Here is a 22,996-nt window from a genome sequence, read left to right on the forward strand (position 1 = left end):
CATCAAGTTACTCAGGGAGGCATATAGCACCTTAAATGTGGATGTTTGCAATTTACAGATGTTTCCAAAATCCTAAGTACCACTTTTCTTTGAGATGTAAATGCCTTGGAAGGTACCTTCACTAGTCTTCCTGGGCTTTTGTGGGTGTAACCTAGAGCTAGTGTGGGCTGTGACCATGTGTCTGTCTTGGGGAGATGAAAGAAGTTGTGTTACTTTTTGGAGCAGAGAAATAAGCTCGACAAATGACCACAGATCTAATCCTCCTATCATGCGAAGAATGAAATGTTTTAGGGGAAGTGATGCAAATGTTTCCTTTGTGTCTGTTGTATACATTTTCATGTCTCCAAAGACTAAGGCTTCTTGCATGAGCTCTGAAAACTCCAGGGAAGATTTGTGTTCCCACAAAGCCTTTTTGTCAACTTTACTAATAAAACAGTCAGTTATCTCACCAGAAAAGTGAGTTTAATCAGGAATAGCCACCAGGATTGCCATTTGGGAAATACCATCTATGGCTCCAGAGAGCAAAGTAGGGAGCTTGTTTTTATAGAGGGGAGGGGGCTTTTGGAGGGGCTCTTGTAGATGAAAGTTTATTGGAGAGAGTAAGATTTCAGGGTGTGGCTTCTCATTGGCTGGCTGGACTTGTTGCTGGGCAAGAAGAGGGTCTTCCTTCCTGCAGCTGGGGTAGCTGAGTAGCAAAGTAGCAACCTTCTTCCTGTTGGAGGTCAGAGTAGGTCTCTTCCCATCTGGGAAAACTGATGAGTGGTAAGGATGAGAGTTCTCTTCCGGACTCTAGTCTTAGCTGAGGTTTCCTTCCACCTCACAGCAACAGTGCTAATATATATGAGCTGCAGGAAAGCTTTCTCTTAGAAAGTTTTAAAATCCAGGTTGTCTTAATGCATTTGTTTAAAAGTGAGATAGCATATACTTTGAATATGAGTGCTCAGAATTCTTATGTGAAATAAATCAAATAATTCCAAAATCATGGCTGATGCTATTTTAATAATCGTTAAAATTAAGTTGTCTCTTCCAGGGTCAGTTCATGCTTTGATGCTTTTAACGCCAAAAATGGAGATTTAAAGATTATAGAACACAGAGAAATATTAAAAGGTTTTCCAGATTCTTTGTTTGCAAATATAAAGCCCAAATGTTATTTGAATATTAATCTCCTTGTTCTCAGAGGGAATTAAGTACTTCCCTAAAATTTCATTCTAGTCCCTAGAAATTGCTGGTGTTAGCTCCTCTGTGTTGAGAGCCTGTGTTCCAGAGAGCAGAAACCTGCAAAAAACAAACAAAAAGAACATGTAGGTCTGTTTGTTTACCTGCAGAATTTTCCCCTTTAATTCAGCATCAGCCAGTGTTTCAAAGCCTGTTTTTTCCTCCTCTTCCTTCTTGCTCTCAAATAGAATATTTGTTTGATCATTAATATATTACCAATTTATATTCATTTGTTTTTATTGTTCAGCCACTCAGTCATGTCCAACTCTTTGCGACCCCATAGACTAAAGCATGCCAGGCTTCCCTGTCCTTTACCATCTCCCAGAAAAACTTGCTCAAACTCATGTCCATAGAGTCAGTGATGCCATACAACCATCTCATCCTCTGTCATCCCCTTCAACTCCTGCCTTCCATCTTTCCCAGCATCAGGGTCTTTTCCAATGAGTTGGTTCTTTGCATCAGGTGGCCAAAGTATTGGAGTTGGAGCTTCAGCTTCAGCATCAGTTCTTCCAAAGAATATTCAGGGTTGGTTTCCTTTAGAACTGACTGGTTTGATCTCCTTGCAGTCCAAGGGACTCTCAAGAGTCTTCTCTAGCACCACAATTTGAAAGCATCTATTCTTCAGTGCTCAGCCTTCTTTATGGTTCAACTCTCACATCCATAATTAACTACTGGATAAACCATGTAGCTTTAACTACATGGACCTTTGTCAGCAAAGTGATGTCTCTGCTTTTTAATACGGCTTAGGTTTGCCATAGTTTTTCTTCCAAGAAGCAAGCATCTTTCAATTTCAAGACTGCAGTCACCATCCACAGTGATTTTGGAGCCCACGAATATAAAGTTTGCCACTGTTTCCATTTTTCCCCTTTTGTTCTCCATAAAGTGATTGGACCAGATGCCAGGATCTTAGTTTTTATATAGAAAGTAAATACCTGTGTGTATGAGACTGTGTCTCTTTGTATCAGTCACTCTAGGGTTGTTTTTCTTTGGAAGGGGCAATAATTTAAGAAGATAAAAACATATACTGGCATCACCTCCTTTCTTCTATATTCTTTTAGATTGTAATATTCCAAGTTCTATTTCTTAATCTAGGTAGAGTATATTGCTGTTAACTTAATTTTTCTTTAACATCTCATATGTTATACCTATTCATTTATTCATATTAAATGCCAGGTAAAATACGAGTGTCTATCATTTCACAACTGTCCATAGATATTGATGTATTTCAACAGCTGGTTTTTAAGGTTATAAATGCTATTTAGATATTTTTTTGTTCTTGCTAATTTCCTGCCCTCATTTTCTTAGAAAATGTTTTCCAGAGCTACAGAATTGCAGAAATAGTAATTTGTTTTCTAAAAGAGACTTCTATTCATGAACCAGTTTTTGTCTATTTTAACTAGGAAGCAATACTTTTGATCTACACATCAAAGATGACTTTGAACAGCTTTCACAAAAGGAAGCAAATGTATCTTCATGAATGCTTGGCATTTATAGTCATCTGGAAAGAGCTAATAAAAATAGTTTTCTAAAGCTGTCTGATGGTGTTAATGGCCCTTTACTGAGTTTAATCAAGCTTAAAGTTCAAGAGATGAAGGAAACACTCGCTTTTTGCTATTGTCTATATTTGAAAGGGCATAGTGGTTTAAATTTCTTTTGATATATGTCCTTCATTCCCCAAACCAAAAATGACAGCATTCCATGATAGAAGCTAACAGTGCATTCACTCTGTCTTTAAACTGCTAAATATTAAATAGGCTATGCCACATTCTCCTTTGGGGAAAAAAGAAAGTACAATGATTCCAAGGAAAGAAAGTCTAGTAGTTTTGTTTTTTCCCACATCATCTGATGCAAAACAACTGCTAGGCAAACTCATACATTTGTCAGTGAATCTTATCGCACTGTGTTAACATTTTAAGTTTGTTATGCGACCTACCCTCTTTCATTTAAGACTGATTAATTGTGTCTGTCTTTGGTGAAAAGATTTAAAAATATACAAAAGTGATGGTAATATTTAAGGCTAACCCAAGTACACTGCATCTTAGTTGTTGGCCTAACTGTGCAGCTGTTTCGAAGCTGACTGACATAAGCACCAAAGAAGAAGTGGAGATGTTGGCCAAGTGTGAACCTAACTTAGCTCTCATCACTTCTCTTCCAAAAAGCCATAAGTCCTTAGAAGAAAAATATTTTAGTACCTTGTATGATAGTAAAATGTTTTACATTTTAATACCCTGCACATATGAATTCACTGTCCATAGACCACTTTAGTCAGGAAGGAAGGCATGTTGAATTGAGACAATTAATGGAAAACATGAATTTGTTGTAACTCTGTCATGCTGAGAGTTTAAAAGTTAGTGTCTACATATGCAAAAACACTTACACAATTGCCCATTGTATTAATAGACATTAAGTGAGCCTCAGTCTGAATATGTGCATATTCACTGGCCTGTGTGCTAATCTCCATGATGTACCTAAGTGAACCTGATCCTTCAAGCTTGAGAGGAGTTTGCTTACTGCAGTGATGCTTACTGCACTGTCCGAAGTACCTGTTTTGATTTCAAACTTGTCACCCAGTTTCTTCTCCAGTTTTATTTAATCGGTTTGCAGGTTTCTTAGAGCATCGTAAAATTTCAGTTTTAAAGAGTGAAGACTTTACACTGATAGAGAAAGCTGCAGAAATGCATTCTAAAAACAGTTCTAAATGTAGAATTTAAAGAATCTTAAAGAATAGCAGTTATTTTTATCTTAAAAATGTGAAAGTGTGATTAATAAATCCAAAGTTATAAGTTGAGGTTATAACCTATGATTTAGGTGATATCGTAAAAGCTCATACCAACATTCACTTTTCAGTTCCCACCCACATTTTCTTTTCGATTCCCACCACCCCCCATCCTGTTTTCAAAAAGATGAATGTTCAGTTATAATCTTAAAATAATGCAAAACAGGTTCCCTATTTTAAATGAATTCTTTTTTATTTGCAAACATAAAGCATATTAAATAATCTGAAAAAATATTTTGTACAAAATTTTTTAAATATTCAGCTAAAATATAACAATTTTCAGTGTAAAACATAATTTAAAAAAAATAAAGTAAGTAGCAAAGGAAAACTGAAAATCAGGGCTGTGACCAGAAAATGGCCTTTCAGCTGCCTCATAAAGGAAGAGGATGTGGCAGCAGAAGGGCTCTTGTTCTTGCTAATGATGGTTTTGGGTTAAAAATACTGTGATTATGGAAAATTTTAAGCATATACAAAAATAATGAAAATAATATTATAAATAACCACATCTCCATCACTGTACTTATGTATCACAAAATGTGATTCACTTTTAACTGTTTTCAGGTCCTGATGTATCACAAAATGTGATTCACTTTTAACTGTTTTCAGGTCCTGACACTCTTTTCTGGACTATTTTGAGACAAAACAAAAAAACAGCAAAAATATATTTTTACATATAAAGGTTTTTTTAAATGAGGTATTATATATACATATATGTATATATAGTAGTCTTTCTAAAAAACCAGACCATCTTATTTGCTTCCTGAGAAACCTGTATGCAGGTCAAGAAGCAACATTTAGAACCAGAAATGGAACAACAGACCAGTTCAAAATTGAGAAAGGAGTACATCAAGGCTGTATATTGTCACCCTGCTTATTTAACTTATATGCAGAGTCCATTATGTGAAATGCCAGGCTGGATGAAGCTCAAGCTGGAATCAAGATTGCTGAGAGAAATGTCAACAACCTCAGATATACAGATGATACCACCCTAATCGCAGAAAGTGAAGAGGAACTAAAGAGCCTCTTGATGAAGGTAAAAGAGGAGAGTGAAAAAGCTGGCTTAAAACTCAACATTCAAAAAATTAAGATCATGACATACAGCCCCATCACTTCATGGTAAATAGATGGTGAAAAAATGGAAAGAGTGAGAGGTTTTATTTTCTTGGGCTCCAAAATCACTGCAGATGGTGACTGCAGCCATGAAATTGAAAGATGCTTGCTCCTTGGAAGAAAAGCTGTGACAACCTAGACAGCATATTAAAAAGCAGAGAAACCACTTTGCCAACAAAGGCCCATCTAGTCAAAGCTATGGTTTCTCCAGTAGTCATGTATGGATGTGAACGATGGACCATAAGGAAGACTGAGCACTGAAGAATTGACGCTTTCAAATTATGGTGCTGGAGAAGAATCTTGAAGGTCCTTTGGACTGCAAGAAGAGCAAACCATTCAATTCTAAAGTTAATCAACCCTGAATATTCTTTAGAAGGACTGATGCTGAAGCTGAAGCTCCAATACTTTGGTTACCTGATGCATAGAGGTGACTCGTTGGAAAAAACCCTGATGTTGGGAAAGGTTGAGGGCAGGAGGAGAAGTGAGTGACAGAGGATGAAATGGTTGGGTGGCATCATTGATTAATGGACATGAGTTTGAGCAAACTCTGTTAGTGAAGGACAGGGAGGCCTGGGATGCTACAGTCCATGGGGTCTCAAGGAGTTGGACATGACTGAGTGACTGAACCTCTTCAGTTGGGTAACTAGAAATTTTAAAAATGGACAATCAGCATATTATGTAATTAAGTAGAAAATCATGGCATTGATAACTTTTGTTATATTTTTTCATACATAATTTTCTATAGATAATTTAATGTTATATAAATATACCATTTTTTTCATTGAATTTTGCCTATATATTTATCCAGTCTTTCATTATTAAAGAAGTAATTTCTGGAGCAAATTTTTTTGTGGAAATACCTGTGCAGAATATAATAGGACATAGGGAAAAATAAAAATGCTTTAAATTCTTATTTGTTGTACTTAGTTATTTATTTTTGGTGCATTTAATTTATATTTGACATTGCATTAGTTTCTAGGTCTGTGTCTTATTTCATCTATATCGATCTCATGATAGTTAAAGTCATTACACAACTGTGTTTATACCATTTATAGGACTGCATCTATGTGCCATCTTTCCTGTATTTTCCACCTAAACAATTTCCAGTTGAAATCTCTTATTTTCTTTGTTTTTTCCCCTGATATTTCCTGCAGCTCTGGGCACCTTCTTCACTTACCTGGTGGACCTCAGCTTTATTCAGACTATGTTTTACCTTTCTGTACTCTAATCCATCATTCAGTTATTAATTCTATCTTGCATTCATGATCTTTCTGTATTTTTGAAAGGCATTTATTCCCTTTCTTCATCATAAAATAGAAAAATGATATCTTTATGCAACATTTATTATTTTTATTTATTTCCTATCCTTAATTTGTTCTCTGGTTCCACTAACTGTATTGCTTTCTTTCTTTATTCCTTTTCACTTTGCATTTGCATTATTCTACTGACCTTTTTCTATTAGTGCTTTTCAAATCTAAAAAATATCAGTCCTGTACTTTTGCACATGTGCATGCACATGTGTTTGTATATTTTAGGTGGCTGCCTCTTGGTTAGCGGGGTTAAATATCAAACAAAAACTTTGGGGATTATCTGAATATCACTGTATAAATACCTAATCATAGACTAATAAAAATAAGAAAAACATTTAGAAATACATTTAGTTTCAGATTCACACAGATTCAGCCTCCATAATACAGTTCGGTTATGCGTCATTGCTTCCAACTGTTGAGGCACAATGGTGTAGCGATTGCACATTTATTGTAATACATGCTGAAGTCTAAGCTGCATTAAGAGGGCAGAAATGATGCTGTTAGTTTTCAGAACCGTCCTCTAAGCTGAAATGATATATTCAGTTTTTTATGTTTATCAATATGTATACTAGCAGCTACGTCAGGGAAAGCCTCCGGTGAAGCTGATTTAGCCAGAATATGATGGAGAGGCACTGGGGGAAGACTTCCCTCCACTCTCACCAGGATGTGTAAATGTGGCAGACATCAATTCTATATAGCCGCCATGATTTTAGGTGTTTCAGTGAAAGGTTTCTTAATTGATAAATGCCCTTAGCAGAAAGCCTTGATTACATGCTGGTTTTGATTATGGGAAAACCCATTTCATTTACTATTTTGTCTTAAATAAATAGCATTTTTCAGGATAAACAGTAAAAGATGAAAAAATCTACAAAACAGAAGTAGAGTTACAGATGTAGAACTTATAGCTATCAGGAGAAGGAGGGGAGAGATACACTGGGATAATGGGAAAGCACTCCTCTAGACCTGTGTGAGGGTGGAGTACAGTTACAGCTAATGTTTGTAGTTGTTTCTTTCCCTGGCCTTGAGTAATTTCCTCCTATGTATATGCATCCTCTTGCTGGGAATTCTGTCCAAGCACTCAGCAGGGGCATTCCTAGGGCTTACCTCAATGTTTCTCATTTCCATGAAACACTGACTTTATTGCCTGATGTCCATATTTTGAATACCATTTTTTCATATATTCAGTTTTTCTTGTTTTATGGAGGAGATTAAATCCTATCTTTGTTCTTTATCTAGCCAACAGCCTAAGTCATGATGAACCTGAAAAGCCACTTTTTATTTTGTATTATAGTTACTTCAATGACTTGTATCTCTAAGGTATATCAGTCATATTTATAACACAAAAGCATAATGTACAATGGTGTAATTATTATGTTCATTTCGTGTTCTAGCAAGGTTATGCTCAAAATCCTTCAAGCTAGGATAGGCTTCAGCAGTCCATGAACAAAGAACTTCTAGATGTACAAACTGGGTTTCGAAGAGGCAGAGTAACCAGAGATCAAATTGCCAACATTCACTGATTCATGGAAAAAGCAAAGGAGTTTCAGAGCAACATCTACTTCTGCTTCATTGGCTACACTAAAGCCTTTGACTGTGTGGATCACAGCACTCTATGGAAAATTCTTAAAGAGATAGGAGTACCAGACCACCTTACCTGTCTCCTGAGAAACTTGTACACAGGTCAAGAAGCAACAATTATAACTGGACATGGAACAACAGAGGGGTTCAAAATTGGGAAAGGAGTACAAGGCTGTATATTGTCACTCTGCTTATTTAATTTGTACACAGAGTACATCATGTGAAATGCCGAACTGGTTGAAGCGCAAGCTGGAATCAAGATTGCAGGGAGAAATATCAACAACCTCAGATATGCACATGTTACCACTGAGCTTCCCTGATAGCTCAATTGGTCAAGAATTTGCTGCAATGCAGGAAACCCCGGTTCGACTCCTGAGTCAGGAAGATCCTCTGGAAAAGGTATAGGCTACCCGATCCAGTATTCTTGGGCTTTCCTGGTGACTTAGCTGGTAAAGAATCTGCTTGCAATGCAGGAGACCTGAATTTTATCCCTGGATTGGGAAGATCCCCTAGAAAAGAGAAAGGCTACCCATCCCAGTATTCTGGCCTGGAGAATTCCATGGACTGTATAGTCCATGGGTTGTAAAGAGTTGGACATGACTGAGTGACTTTCACACATACAACACACACCCCTCTAATGGCAGAAAGTGAAGAGAAACTAAAAAGCTTCTTGATGAGATTGAAAGAGGAGAGTGAAAAAGCTGAATTGAAACTCAACATTAAAAATACTAAGATCATGGCATCCAGTCCCATCAATTCGTGGCAAATAGTAGGGGAAAAAGTGGAAACAGTGACAGATTTTATTTTCTTGGGCTCCAGAATTATTGCAGACAGTGGCTGCAGTCCAAAAATTAAAAAATGCTTGTTTGGAAGGAAAGCTATGACAAACCTAGACAACATATTAAAAAGCAGAGACATCACTTTGCCAACAAAGGTCCATCTAGTCAAAGCAATGGTTGTTCCAGTAGTCATGTATGGATGTGAAGTTGGACAATAAAAAAGCTGAGTGCCAAAGAATCGATGCTTTCAAATTGTGGTGCTAGAGAAGACTCTTGAGAGTCCCTTGGACTGCAAGAAGATCAAACAAGTCCATCCTAAAGGAAATCAGTCCTGAATATTCATTGGAAGGACTGATTTTGAAGCTGAAGCATCAACAGTGGCCACCTGATGTGAAGAGCTGACTCATTTGAAAAGACCCTGATGCTGGGGAAGATTGGGGGCAAGAGAAGGGTGTGACAGGATGAGATAGCTACATAGCATCACCGACTCAATGGACATGAATATGAACAAACTCTAGGAGATAATGAAGGACAGAGGAACCTGGTGTGCTGCAGTCCATGTGGTTGGGAAGAGTCTAACATGACTTAGTGACTGAACAAAAACAGAAATTCATTCCTGTTGTTCTTTGTTCTTTTTCTTTTTCCCCACTCTTTTTCTATCTTTTCTGGTGTTAATTAAGCATTTACATTATTACAACTTTTCATTCTTAGAATATCAATTATACTTCTTTTAAATTGTATTTATTGTTGCAGAGAGTTCACAATATACATTTTCAACTGATTCAAATATACTTCAAATAGCTCTATTCCACTTCTCTGTTAGTACAAGTAACTTATAAATTATTCCTAATTTCTCCATCCATTTCTTGTATTATTTCTGTCATTCATTTCAATTATACATGAGCTATAGTCATCAAATATATTTTGCTATTATTTTTTTTAATTGTCTTTTAGATTAATTAGGAATAAGAAAAATATTTTGTTTTGTCTTAACTTATTTCTTTTCTAATCTTCTTCCTGTATGTCTGAGTTACTGACCTATATCATTTTCCTTCTCTGGCAAGAATTTTTTAATATTTCTGTGAGACAAGAATACCCAAAACAAAGTCCCTCAATTTTTGTTTGCCTGAGGAAGTCTTCATTCATATTTCACTTTTGAAGAATAATTTTATAAATAAAGAAATCTTGGTGTTTTTGTTTACTTGCTTTTGTCAACATGTTTAATATTTAATTCCATTTTCTTCTTGCTTCCTTTTTTTTTTTTTTTTTTAGACAGGAAAGTAGATGCAATTCTTGGCTTTGTTCCCAGATAGATAAGCCTTTTTCCTCCCCCTGGTTTGCTTCAAGACTTATCTTTATCTTTGATTCTCTATAGTTTTGCTATGACATACATGGTGTTTGGTTTTGTATTTATCTATCTTGGTGTTCTCTGAGTTTCCTGGATCTTTGGTTTGGTGTCTGATATTACTTTGGGCAACTCTTAGTCATCATTTTCTCAGATCATTTTTTTTTCTTTTTATATTCTTCTCATCTATACATTGTACTTTTTGTAGTCATCCCATAGTTCTTGTATATTGGATCAATATTTCAGTCTTTTTTTTTTTTTAAGCTTTTCAACTTTGGAAGTTTCTATTGACATATCCTCAAGCTCAGAGATTTTCCCCTTTGTTGTGTTCAATCTACTAATAAGATTATTAAAAGCATTGCTTGTTACAGTGCTTTTGCTCTATAGCATTTCTACTTTATTCCTTCTTAGATTTTTTTCTCTCTTCTTACATTACCCATATATTTTTCCTTTTTGTCTACTTTTATTAGAGCCTTTAACATAGTAATTATAATTGTTTTAAATTTCTGGTCTGATAATTCCAACATTCCTGCCATGTCTATTTCTAATGCATTCTGTATCTCTTAAAACTATGGGTTTTGCTGTTAATAATGTCTTGCTATTTTTTTGTTGAAATCCACTCATGATGTACACTCATGATGTACAGTCTCTTACACTCTTACACTGAGTGTAAGAGACTGTAGTAAATTAGCCTTCAGTAATGTGGTGGTGAGGTTTGAGGGGAGGAGCAGGTTCTGCCATCCTGTGGTCTCAGTGTTAGTGAGCCCAGACCCCCAGGGCATGGCCTTCAACTGCTCTTCTCTGCAGCCCCTCCCTCCTTCAAGTGGGGAAAGATGGTGGGAGGTCCCTGGAGCTGGATACTTCCCTTCTCCTACCTGGACAGTCAGAGGGAGCTGGAAATGGGAGTTCTCCTTCTCCATGTGCGCTGGAGTCGGCTATTTCCCTTCACACAGGTTCCTTAGGCTTTGGAAAAAGTTAGGTTAGGTTCTTATAAAATACTTTTCCTTGAATCTAGAGCTTCTTGAGAACAGAATGCTCTCATGGTTGTATGTGTAACTGAATCCCTTTGCTGTGCACCTGAAATGAACACAACACTGTGAATCAACTCTACTCTGATGGAAAATAAAAATTGTCAGGAAAGAACAGGATGCTCTGGTGTATTTCAAAACAGCTACCTTCCCTTTCTCCTGTCAGAATCATAAGGGGATTTTCCTCCAGCTTTCGCTGTGAGAAACAGGTAGATTTCCTGGAAACAAATTCAGAAAGGTGTGGACCCCATGCCCAGAGTTTTCACCTCTACGACTTGTGCACGCTGGCCCCCCAGAGACTTGTCAGTTCTCGTTCAGGTTGTCCTGCCTGCTCCCAGCTCCCACACTGGTCTGCTCCTCCATGAGCTGTCTCCACTCTAGTGAGTGGAGACTCTCTGCACCCACCTGACTCATCTGGGGCAGCAGTGTGTTCTACAACCCCTCAAGTTCTGCTGGATCTGAGGAGACATGCTGATTTCTTCAGTTTGGCTTTCTTCTTCTTGCTGGTATAAAGTAACATAGGAGAAACTATCTTTAGGGGAGTAAAGTATGACTGAGACATTGCCACAGTGGCAGCTGATGGTGGCCACAAACTGAGTCAAGAAAGGATGTGAATTACAGGAGCTGATATGAGTGGACACATACCTGGTCCTCCCTGCATCATAGCAGGCAGTGTTTCAAAGAATTTCATAAGTTTACATACTGATTTATTAATAGGGAAAACCATTTCCTGTATGATTTTCTTTCATAACAATAAAATGTGTCTTACATAAATAGGGATTATTTGTAAACAACTGTTTAGCAGGATTCTAAGAAAAGAGATACATTACACGGTTAGTTGGCCTGTGTTTCTCTAGGTTTAAGAGACTAGCCAGAGGCTTATGTTGCAGAAAGATTACGTGGAAAACCAACATGAAAATAGAATCAGAAATAATGAAAGGAGAAATCTTTTAAAGAAATTTCCTGCTTGTTATTTTATCTTATTTTTTTAAAGGCAACTGGTTAAATCAAAGGTGGAAGCCACAGAGGGGAAAAATTTAAATAAAAAATATCTGAAAGGAAGTTTGGATATATACTATATCCAGATATAGTATATCTGGATTCAGGTGTCTGGCTAAGATAAGAATTCATTCATAATGGTCATCTATCTGTCTGATTTAGGAGCTGAATTTTACTTTTAGGGTCATATATACAACTAAACTTTTAAAATACAGAAATTTTAAAATTTATGTAGTTTTAAAACTGAAGTGTTAAAATCATAAATCAAATGATGAATATGTTTTCCAACATTAAGTTAAATCCCTATCATCAGTATTCACTTTACTGAGATATCATTTAAGCAAAATGGTGAATCAGAAAGTTGTGTCTTAAGAAACACATTTTAGATGTGCAGTATTATAAAATTATCACATTATGGGGATACATTTAGCTAATGAAAAAAATTTTCATCAATTTTTAAGAGCTTATACATGCATGTGTATATTTGTTTTAATATATCTATATTTTGATATTAAGTATGTTATATCATATATTATATATATATGTATACATATATATATACACACATATCTCCCAGTATGGACTTCCCAGGTGGCTCAGTGGTAAAGACAATCTTCTGCCAGTACAAGAGACTCAGGAGATGCAGTTTCGATCCCTGAGTCAGGAAAATCACCTGAAGAGGAAATGGCAGCCCATTTCCATATTCTTGCCTAGAGAAGTCCATGGACAGAGGAACCTGCTGGGCTACAGTCTATCGGGTCACAAAGAGTCAGACACAACTGAGCAACTAACACTTTCACAATACAAGAAGAAAGAAGAAAACTGTAATAAAGAATCAGAAGTAAATGCTAGAAATGAAAAACAATATATCAGAAATAAAGAATTCCTTTGATGGGCTCAATTAAAAACAAAGAAGAGAGGGCAAAGAAGAAGGGCAAAAAAGAAACAAAGGAAAAAGGCAACAAAATATAAACAAACACAGGCCTGCCTCCCTGCTGTTGCTGCTGGGGTTCCAGACCCTGGAGAATGGACTTCTGCAAGAGTTTCACCAGTGTTTGCTTTGGTCTGTCTTGCTGGTACATCCACTACAAGTAGATTAAAAATAACACACTCTGTAAATCAGAGATGCTGTTTTTGTCTCTGCAACATCTCTGAAACCTAAAACACTTCCTGCTTAAAGGAGTTGTTCGATTTGTTTAACGAGTTTGATTACAGAGTAGATAGTACTCAATTTAGTGTGGAAATTACTTCACTTGTTCACAAAATAATGGTATTTTACTCTTGAACTGAGTTTTGATTTACCTCATTCAGACCTGCAAATGTGGAAGAGGCATGAATGAAAGCAAAAAGATTGAAGTTATCTGAGTTTTTATCACTTCAACTGTTTGTTATTGTCTTTTGTTTTTTTCTAGCTGAATAACAGTTTGGCAGCTTGATGCAAGGAGGCATAAATAGAGGCGGTCAGTCCCAAGCTTCCTTGGAGAAATTGGTCTCTTTCTCTCTCTCTCTTGTTTTAACTAGAGAAACATAAAACTGAGCATGCCTCCTAGCACATAGAGAAGAGATCCATATTGTTGAAAAAGGCAGTTAATGTGTTGGAGTTCAAACAAGGGACAAATAAGAATTAGAGGAACGATCACTAATACTTCTCTGTTCCCTAAATGGGACTTTTTCTTCCCTCTCTGTCTAACCAGGCTTGAAGCTTAATGAATATTTCCTGTATTCCTTTCTGTGCCAAATATTGGGCCAATCTGACATATTATTTACTCAACAAATATTTATATTAATTTATTCAGCAAGCATTTATTAAAGTATCTGCTGCTTGCTACTCCATTGAATACTGGAAGCTAGTAGAGGCAGAAAATGAATTTAGGTGAGGATTGACACAAGGAATAAGGAAGAAAGTGCACAACTGGAGAGAAGACCTGACAATAGAGCAACCTAATCATTGCATTCTGTCCTTACTCAAATGGGATTTACCATGTTACAAGAAAACTAATGTCGGTAAGTTAGCCTCAAGCACTGCGTTACCAGTTAGGAGGTGACAATTGTCATTTTTGCCTTGTAAAGGTAATTGATATTGAGTCTGAATAACCCTCAGTACACAGAAAGATAATTGTCCTCGTAGAATAATAATAAAGTGAAAGTCACTCAGTCGTGTCCAACTTTGCGACCCCATGGACTGTACAATCCATGGAATTCTCCAGGCCAGAATACTGGAGTGGGTATCTTTCCCCTTCTCCAGAGGATTTTCCCAACCCAGGGATCAAACCCAGGTGTCCCGCATTGCAAGTGGATTCTTTACCAGCTGAGCCACAAGGGAAGCCTAAGAATACTGGAGTGGGTAGCCTATCCCTTCTCCAGCAGATCTTCCCGACCCAGGAATTGAACCGGCGTCTCTTGCATTGCAGGCAGATTCTTTACCAACTGAGCTATCAATAATAAGCTACATGTAAATAAAGTTATCTTCTCATTCACTTTCAGAGATGCTGCTGCTGCATAGTCACTTCAGTCATGCTCGACTCTGTGGTTCTATGGACTGCAGCCGCCAGGCTCCTCTGTCCATGGGATTTTCCAGGCAAGAATACTGGAGTGGGTTGCCATTTCCTTCAGAGATGCTAGAAAACAGTAAAATAACTGATCATTTTCCAAAAAATACGTTTTGCATAACTGCCCATTTCTATATTCTCAGATTAAACGTACTGTCCCAAATATTGTGTTTTTTCAACCTCCGTTCACCCTTATAGTCTGGGTCATAAAGCAGCATAATCACTATTTGTACAATAGTGATTTTGTCATTACATGCAGAATGACAATAAATACATAACTTGTTTTTGTTACACAGAATATATAGGCAGCTATAAAAGGCTTAATTTTTTTTCTTCTGCTCATTTCAGTTCTGCATGAAGGAGTTTAAAAGCTTCCAGAATAATATTAATGCCATGTACCCTTTTAACATCACAGACTGCCACCTACTGGAAGATAAAGTAAACATGTATAAGACAGCTGTGAAAACATGCAATATTCATGTTATCACACACACACACACACACACAACAGAAGGAAACATCAGTATCCTTTATGTGAGCAGTAACTGTCTGGCTTATTTCTATACTATGTTGTGAAGACATTTTCATGGATAACCAGAAACTAATTTACTCTATGCATTGCAAAAAATAGTGCTAACATGTAAATCAATAGAAAAATCTGTTTTGCTAAGGTAGACAAACTAGAAATACATTTATTTTTTTAAATTAATTAATTAATTTTAATTGAAGGCTAGTTACTTTACAATATTGTAGTGGTTTTTGCCATGCATTGACATGAATCAGCCATGGGTGTACATGTGTCCCCAATCCTGAACCTCCCTCCCACCTCCCTCGCCATCCCCTCCCTTAGGGTTGTCCCAGTGCACCGGCTTTAAGTGCCCCGTTTCATGCATCGAACTTGGACTAGTAATCTATTTCACATATGGTAATATACATGTTTCTTTGTTAGTCTCTCAAATCACCCCACCCTCACCTTCTCCCATAGAGTCCAAAAGTCTGTGCTATATATCTGTGTCTCTTTTTCTGTCTCGCACATAGGGTTATTGTTACCATCTTTCTAAATTCCATATATATGCATTAATATACTGTATTGGTATTTTTCTTTCTGACTTACTTCACTCTGTATAATAGGCTCCAGTTTCATCCACCTCATTAGTACTGATTCAAATACATTCTTTTAAATGGCTGAGTAATATTCCATCATGTATATGTACCATAGCTTTCTTATCTATTCATCTGCTGATGGGCATCTAGGTTGCTTCCATGTCCTAGCTATTGTAAACAGTGCTGTGATGAACACTGGAGTACACATATCTCTTTTCAGTTCTGGTTTCCTCTGTGTGTATGCCCAGCAGTCTGTGATTGTTGGGTCATATGACAGTTCTATTTCCAGTTTTTAAGGAATCTCCACACTGTTCTCCTTAGTGACTGTACTAGTTTGCATTCCCACCAACAGTGTAAGAGGGTTTCCTTTCCTCCACACCTTCTCCAGAATTTATTGTTTGTAGACTTTGATAGCAGCCATTCTGACAGCATGAGATGGTACCTCATTGTGGTTTTGATTTGCATTCCTCTGATAATGAGTGATGTTGAGCATCTTTTCATGTGTTTGTTAGCCATCTATATATCTTCTTTTTTTTCCCATTTATTTTTATTAGTTGGAGGCTAATTACTTTACAGTATTGTAGTGGTTTTTGTCATACATTGACATGAATCAGCCATGGATTTACATGTATTCCCCATCCCGATCCCCCCTCCCACCTCCCTCTCCACCCGATTCCTCTGGGTCTTCCCAGTGCACCAGGCCTGAGCACTTGTCTCATGCATCCAGCCTGGGACGGTGATCTGTTTCACCCTAGATAATATACATGTCTTCTTTGGAGAAATTTCTGTTTAGTTCTTTGGCCCATTTTTTGGTCAGGACGTTTGTTTTTCTGGTATTGAGCTGCATGAGCTGCTTGTATATTTTTGAGATTAATTCTTGCTTTGTTTGCTATTATTTTCTCCCATTCTGAAGGCTGTCTTTTCACCTTACTTATAGTTTCCTTCATTGTGCAAAGCTTTTAAGCTTAATTAGGCCCCATTTGTTTATTTTTGCTTTTATTTCCATTACTCTGGGAGGTGGGTCATAGAGGATCCTGCTGTGATTTATGTGAGAGAGTGTTTTGCCTATGTTTTCCTCTAAGAGTTTTATAGTTTCTGATCTTACATTTAGATCTTTAATCCATTTGAGTTTATTTTTGTGTAAGGTGTTAGAAAGTGTTCTAGTTTCATTCTTTTACAGGTGGTTGACCAGCTTTCCCAGCACCACTTGGTAAAGAGATTGTCTTTTCTCCGTTGTATATTTTTGCCTCCTTTGTCAAAGATAAGGGGTTCATAGACATGTGGATTTATCTCAGATCCTTCTATTTTGTTCCATTGATCTATATTTCTGTCTTTGTGCCAGTACCATACTGTCTTAATGACTGTAGCTTTGTAGTATAGTCTAAAGTCAGACAGGTTGATTCTTCCAGTTCCATTCTTCTTTCTCAAGATTGCTTTGGCTATTTGAGGTTTTCTGTATTTCCATACAAATTGTGAAATTATTTGTTCTAGCTCTGTGAAAAATACTGTTGGTAACTTGATAGGAATTGCATTGAAATCTGTAGATTGCTTTGGGTAGTATATGCATTTTCACTATATTGATTCTTCCGACCCATGAACATGGTATATTTCTCCATCTATTTGTGTCATCTTTGATTTCTTTCATCAGTGTTTTATAGTTTTCTATATATAGGTCTTTTGTTTCTTTAGGTAGATTTATTCCTAAGTATTTTATTCTTCTCACTGCAATGGTGAATGGAATTGTTTCCTTAATTTCTCTTTCTGTTTTCTCATTGTTAGTGTATAAGAATGCAAGGGATTTCTGTGTATCAATTTTATATTCTGCAACTTTACTATATTCATTGATTAGCTCTAGTAATTTTCTGGTGGTGTCTTTAGGGTTTTTTATATAGAGGATCATGTCATCTGCAAACAGTGAGAGTTTTACTTCTTTTCCAATCTGGATTCATTTTATTTCTTTTTCTTCTCTGATTGCTGTGGCTAAAACTTCCAAAACTATGTTGAATAGTAGTAGTGAGAGGGAGCATCCTTGTCTTGTTCCTGACTTTAGGGGGAAAGCTTTCAATTTTTCTCCATTGAGGATAATGTTTGCTGTGGGTTTATCACATATGGCTTTTATTATGTTGAGGTATGTTCCTTCTATGCCTGCTTTCTGGAGGATTTTTATCATAAATGGATGTTGAATTTTGTCCAAGGTTTTCTCTGCATCTATATTTAGAAAGAGGTGTTTTGACTCCAAAACTTCTAGAACATCAATTGGTTTAATCTGCTGATGGCTCCATTATGTCACAATCTAAGTTGTCTGAAATCTCTCACCTACGTACCCCAAACAAAACAAGCCATCCAAGCTGGAAGACAAACCAAAGAAACATACAGTTGTCACTGGAGAAAAACATCTGTACACATGAATTAAAATTAACTTTGAAAAAACAAATGCTCACTCATGGTGATATTTGTATAAACTTATCCTGTTTGGTTTCGCTTGATAGACCTAAACCTAGTATGTGTTTAGTTGCTTAGTTATGTCTGACTCATTGTGACCCCATGGATGGTAGCCCGCCAGGCTCCTCCATCCATGGGGATTCTCTAGGCAAGAATACTGGAGTGGGTAGCCTTTCTCTTCTCCAGGGGATCTTCCCAACCTAGGGATCGAACCCAGGTCTCCCACACTGCAGCCAGATTCTTTACTGCCTGAGCCACCAGGGAAGCCCAAAAAACTAATATAATAATCAATTATAGGAGAAACATTATTGTGTTGTTTGTTACTGATGTAAAAACACATCTGCTTTTCCCCCAGTCTTCTCACTGCTGATCTGCTCTTACAAAACTGGAAATGAACTCTGGGCCTTGCATAAAAGGGGACTTTCTATACAAATTAAACATAAAACAGGCATTATGCATGATATATATTTCTGTATCCTTATGTCTTTCTTTTGTCCATGAAAGTCAGTAAAAACTGGTAAAAGTGGTGAGACCCACGTGGGCAAGAGGAAGATGGCATTCATGCTCAGCTGACAGGCCACCCGGCTGTGACCACATTTCACTCTGACCACACAGCCCCAGGATCTGGGAGGACGCTGCTCCGTGCAGCCCACGGGAGAGGCAGGGGGCGCACAGGACCTAGAGAACCTGCCCTGAGTTTCCTCTCATTGGCGTAGACTGGACAGGCTTCTCAGCCACCCTGGAAGGTCAGATCATGCTGGTCTCATATCAGTGAAGTTTGGGTGTGGTAAGTTCCAGGCAGCCCCTCTCTAGAGAAGTGGTGCAAACCCATCATGGAAGGACAGCACTTTTTACTGCAACGCATGACCCCCGTACTTATAAACAAAATCGATTCAATTGTAGTTTACCAATACATTTGTATTCTCATTGCTTGAGTTGGTCCTCATGTAGTGATGAGCTCATTATGTTTACAGAGTCCCAGACTTTCTGGTGTTTTCAAGATCTAGTATTTGTTAGTTTGTGACTCTGCGACAGTCTGTAACAAGTAAAAACATGTCAATAGAAGAGAAGGCATAATTTTTACTCATGTCTACATATAGTCTTATATATTGATAGTCATATGAATCAACTAGTTCAAATTAACTTTTGCTATTTGCTAAACTTGGAAAGAAACCAATCTTGCTTTTATCTGATGCCCTGATGCTCTTTCTGTACATTCTCTCTAGACTAGGCTCAAGACTCCCACTTTGCCACAGAAGATGCTACTTTAATCTCTGATATTTTCTCTTCCCATATTTACAGTGGATCCCTTTGTATTATGTCTCCTCTCCTCAAGGACTGTTAACATACTGTTTCTGAACAAAATATTTTCCAATATATTGTACCATGTAATTCATTACAGTCATGTGTAAGGAGAAGTAGGCAGAGCAGACCTCGTTACCCTACATGAGATGTGGGAATGGAAGAGGTGCAGTGCTCACCGAGGATGGAAGGGGAAACTGAGGCTGAAATCCCCCCGTGTGTATGTCTAGACAGGCTCACAGCCAGGTGGTGGGGTGTTTAGGAGTTCTAGAGATTCAGAGTTGGAAAAGGACTGGTATGTCCTCTGGTCTAATCTGTCCTTTCAGAGCTGGAGCAAGCAGGCTCCAGAGAAGCTGAGTGATCTGCCTGGAGCTCCTGACAAATCCATCAGCATGACAGCTCTGGATTAAGTCAAAGTCCTTCTTCAGGCAAAAATGTCTTGATTATATTTCCAGGAAACAAAATAGAGATCTAACCCAGAAAGCCAGCAAACACACATATCACAGAAAATGTTGTTACTGAAATGTTCCTGCCTTAGCTTTACATTAGTCAGAGGGCTCACACTCAGTTAGACCTGAAGGAGCTTGAGCTCCTGGTGAGTGAGGATTGTCCAGGCTTCCCCTGGAAGGTGGGGAACACAGACCCGGATGCCATCAGCGCTGAGCAATAGGTCACGTGGCCTATTAATCAGAGAGTCGTTCATGAACCAGCTGCTACAAGGACAACCTGTGTCAGCACCAGGGATTCCTATGTCAAAAGGGTTATGAAATGACATCTTAAAGATATAATAGTGAGTTATTTCCAAGGAGAATAACCAGAGTCATGAATATAGAATTGCAAATAACAGTTTATTTACTTTATAAAAATAAAATTTTAAATGATTACTAAATCTAAAGAAAATAAAGCAAATTATTTCTAACAGGAACTAATACTGCATTGGATTTTTAATGAATAAATGTAAATAGGAAATAAATAGCCAAGTAGGTCAGATTTAGAAAATACTTTCTTTTACTGTATTTTCCTTTCAGTTTCATAAAAATTACTTTGTTGCTGTTGTTTAGTCACTCAGGCATGTCCAACTGTTTGTGACCCATGGATTGTAACCTGCCAGGCTCCTCTGTCCGTGGGATTCCCCAGGCAATAACACTAGAGTGGGTTGCCATGCCCTCCTCCAGGGGATCTTCCAGATCCAGGGATCAAACCTGTATCTCTTATGTTGTGTGACAGATTGCCACAACCTCAGTGGCTTAAGCAGCATGTATTACTTCCCAGTCTGTGTGGGATGTGTCCAGTCTTGACTTTTAGGGACCCCTGTTTCAGAGGTTCCCAAAGCAGCAATCAAGGTGCTGGCCACTTGCTCCCTTTCTAAAGCTGGGCCCCGTCCCCAGCTCCTGAGCTGCTGAGAACTTAATTCCCTACAGGGCTCTGAGGTTTCCATTTTCTTTCCAGCAAGAAAGAGCACAGTTCAATGTGCAACCAGCACACAGGGACGTGAGCCCCATTGTGTCAAGTCAGAATGTAACTCTGATGCACTCAGCTTCTAGAAAGTTCAGGGATGTGGGGGATGCACTGGGATATGAGGGTTGAGTGTCTTTTAATGTAAGAAAGCCCGCCACTCTTGAGTAGTGTTTATCTCTTCCAACAGGTGACCTGAGATCCGGAACACAGGGAAGGAAAATTTAAGAGCTAGTGCATTTGTTTACTTTCAGCACCTGCAGTGTGTCCCTGAAATCATACTGCCTCCCAGAATTTTAGTTGAAATATTTCATTTAATCAATGAAGAGACAGAAAAATATAAGCCAAAGGGCTGGTTAGTAAAAGATTTCAGAATGGAAGAACATCAATCTTCTCATATTTATTCATTGCTTTTCTTATTTCTTAAATTGCCAATTTTAATCTAAATAATATGTGTGCATGTCTAGTCGGTGATGATTAGGATCAGATGTTACCTACTGAATGCTGCCAACTACTGTCCATGCTTGAAAATTGTATTAGTATTTTTGGATTAAAGGGAGACTTCTGTATCTACTCATTTGCTTTACTTGAGAAAGAATACACCAAAGATGAAATCTGTGAGCCTTTAAAGGTCTAAAATGTTTGTGTTCTTCACTAACATTTGAGGGTAGTTTGAAGTACATCTTGCCCAGAGCTTTGAGGACATCTGTTGATCCTCTTGTCCCATGGAGTGCTATAGAGGAGAAATCTGACCCCCAAGGGTTTCCAGTCCATTGAACAATCAGTTGTGGGGTTTGCCCTCAGTCTCTAGGCTCCTGCCCTGTAAAATAAGGAGGGTTTTATTCTAGACCAACTGCATCCTCATTTTTAGTTTTCAATTTCACAAGGGTACATTTAATCTATTTACTGAAAACCTGGTGATTATCTTCCTGCAGTTAACACCAGCCTTTAGGCTGACTTGATCCCAGGCTTCAGGTGTGTCTGCTCATTCTGAGGTTCACTCCACAGACCGTCCAGTCCCACCCAGCATGAACCAGAGGATGGTCCACTCACAGTGTCCCTGCTGTAGAAGCTAATCAGTGCTCTAAGTTAAACTGCCTCAAGAGGAGACAATAGTGCGCGTACTGCAACAGGCTTGACTACCACTCTGATGTGATAAGTTCGCAGAGCAGCCAGCACACCGTGTTCTAAAGCTGGCCCAGAACTGTATCCCAGAGTAATATAAATGTGCCCTGCATTTGGGGGTGATCGCTACTCCTCCCATTACCAAGGTGAAGAGATTTTCTATTATATTAACATCGCTGTCTGTGCAAAAACTGACCGAAGGGAACCTGACAAGCCCTGACACTGAAGCAGGTTCTCTGCCTTTGTTTCTTGGTTATGTTTCCCTGTATTTCCAGTGGTCTTCTCTTGGCACCTAGGATATTTTCCAGTTCTTTAATAACTGCTGAGCAACATGATTTGAAGGAATATCAAGCAATTTAATCTCATGTTACTTACAAAATGACTAACTAGACTTAATAAGAGAAAACCATACAATGAACTTGACAGCCAATTATCAATAATTGCTGGGTTGTGGGAGCCACTGTGTCCCTGCAGATGCCTGGAGGCTGGTCTTTGTGTGTAATTAGAAGGTGTTCTTGTTTCCTCATTTTATGTTGTCTTAAGTACTTGCTCAGTCCTTTAAAGTCCAGACCACAGCTGATACTTACAAGTGTTTTCCAGCCACCCTGACATGACATGAGGTCTCCTTCAAGTATTTGTCAGGTGCCCACCAGGCAGCAGGGCAGGCTCTGCCTGTGCTGGGTGTGGAGATGCTATGCCAAGGGTGAAGGTGAGCAGGGAGCCTCCTCTCAGGGCCGTGGGCTAATGTCAAGAGACCCTGGACTTTTAGAGACAAAAGATAGAGAAACCTCAGTGCTGCCCCATGAGTGGTGCTGCTGCTATTCCCAGTTTGCTTGGGGGAGGGTCACACTTTGGTGTTTGCTCTGTATTCACTAGCAT

At 38.1% G+C, this 22,996-nt stretch overlaps 1 protein-coding gene across 1 annotated transcript in view; it reads left to right on the forward strand.

Moving 5' to 3' along the window:
- Positions 1-22,996, forward strand: part of SNTG1 (syntrophin gamma 1) — a 381,189-nt gene that overhangs the window by 211,066 nt on the left and 147,127 nt on the right. The gene's annotated exons all lie outside the window — the stretch shown is intronic.

Source organism: Cervus canadensis, chromosome 12 (assembly GCF_019320065.1).
Source record: "Cervus canadensis isolate Bull #8, Minnesota chromosome 12, ASM1932006v1, whole genome shotgun sequence".
NCBI classification, from domain to species: Eukaryota; Metazoa; Chordata; class Mammalia; order Artiodactyla; family Cervidae; genus Cervus; species Cervus canadensis.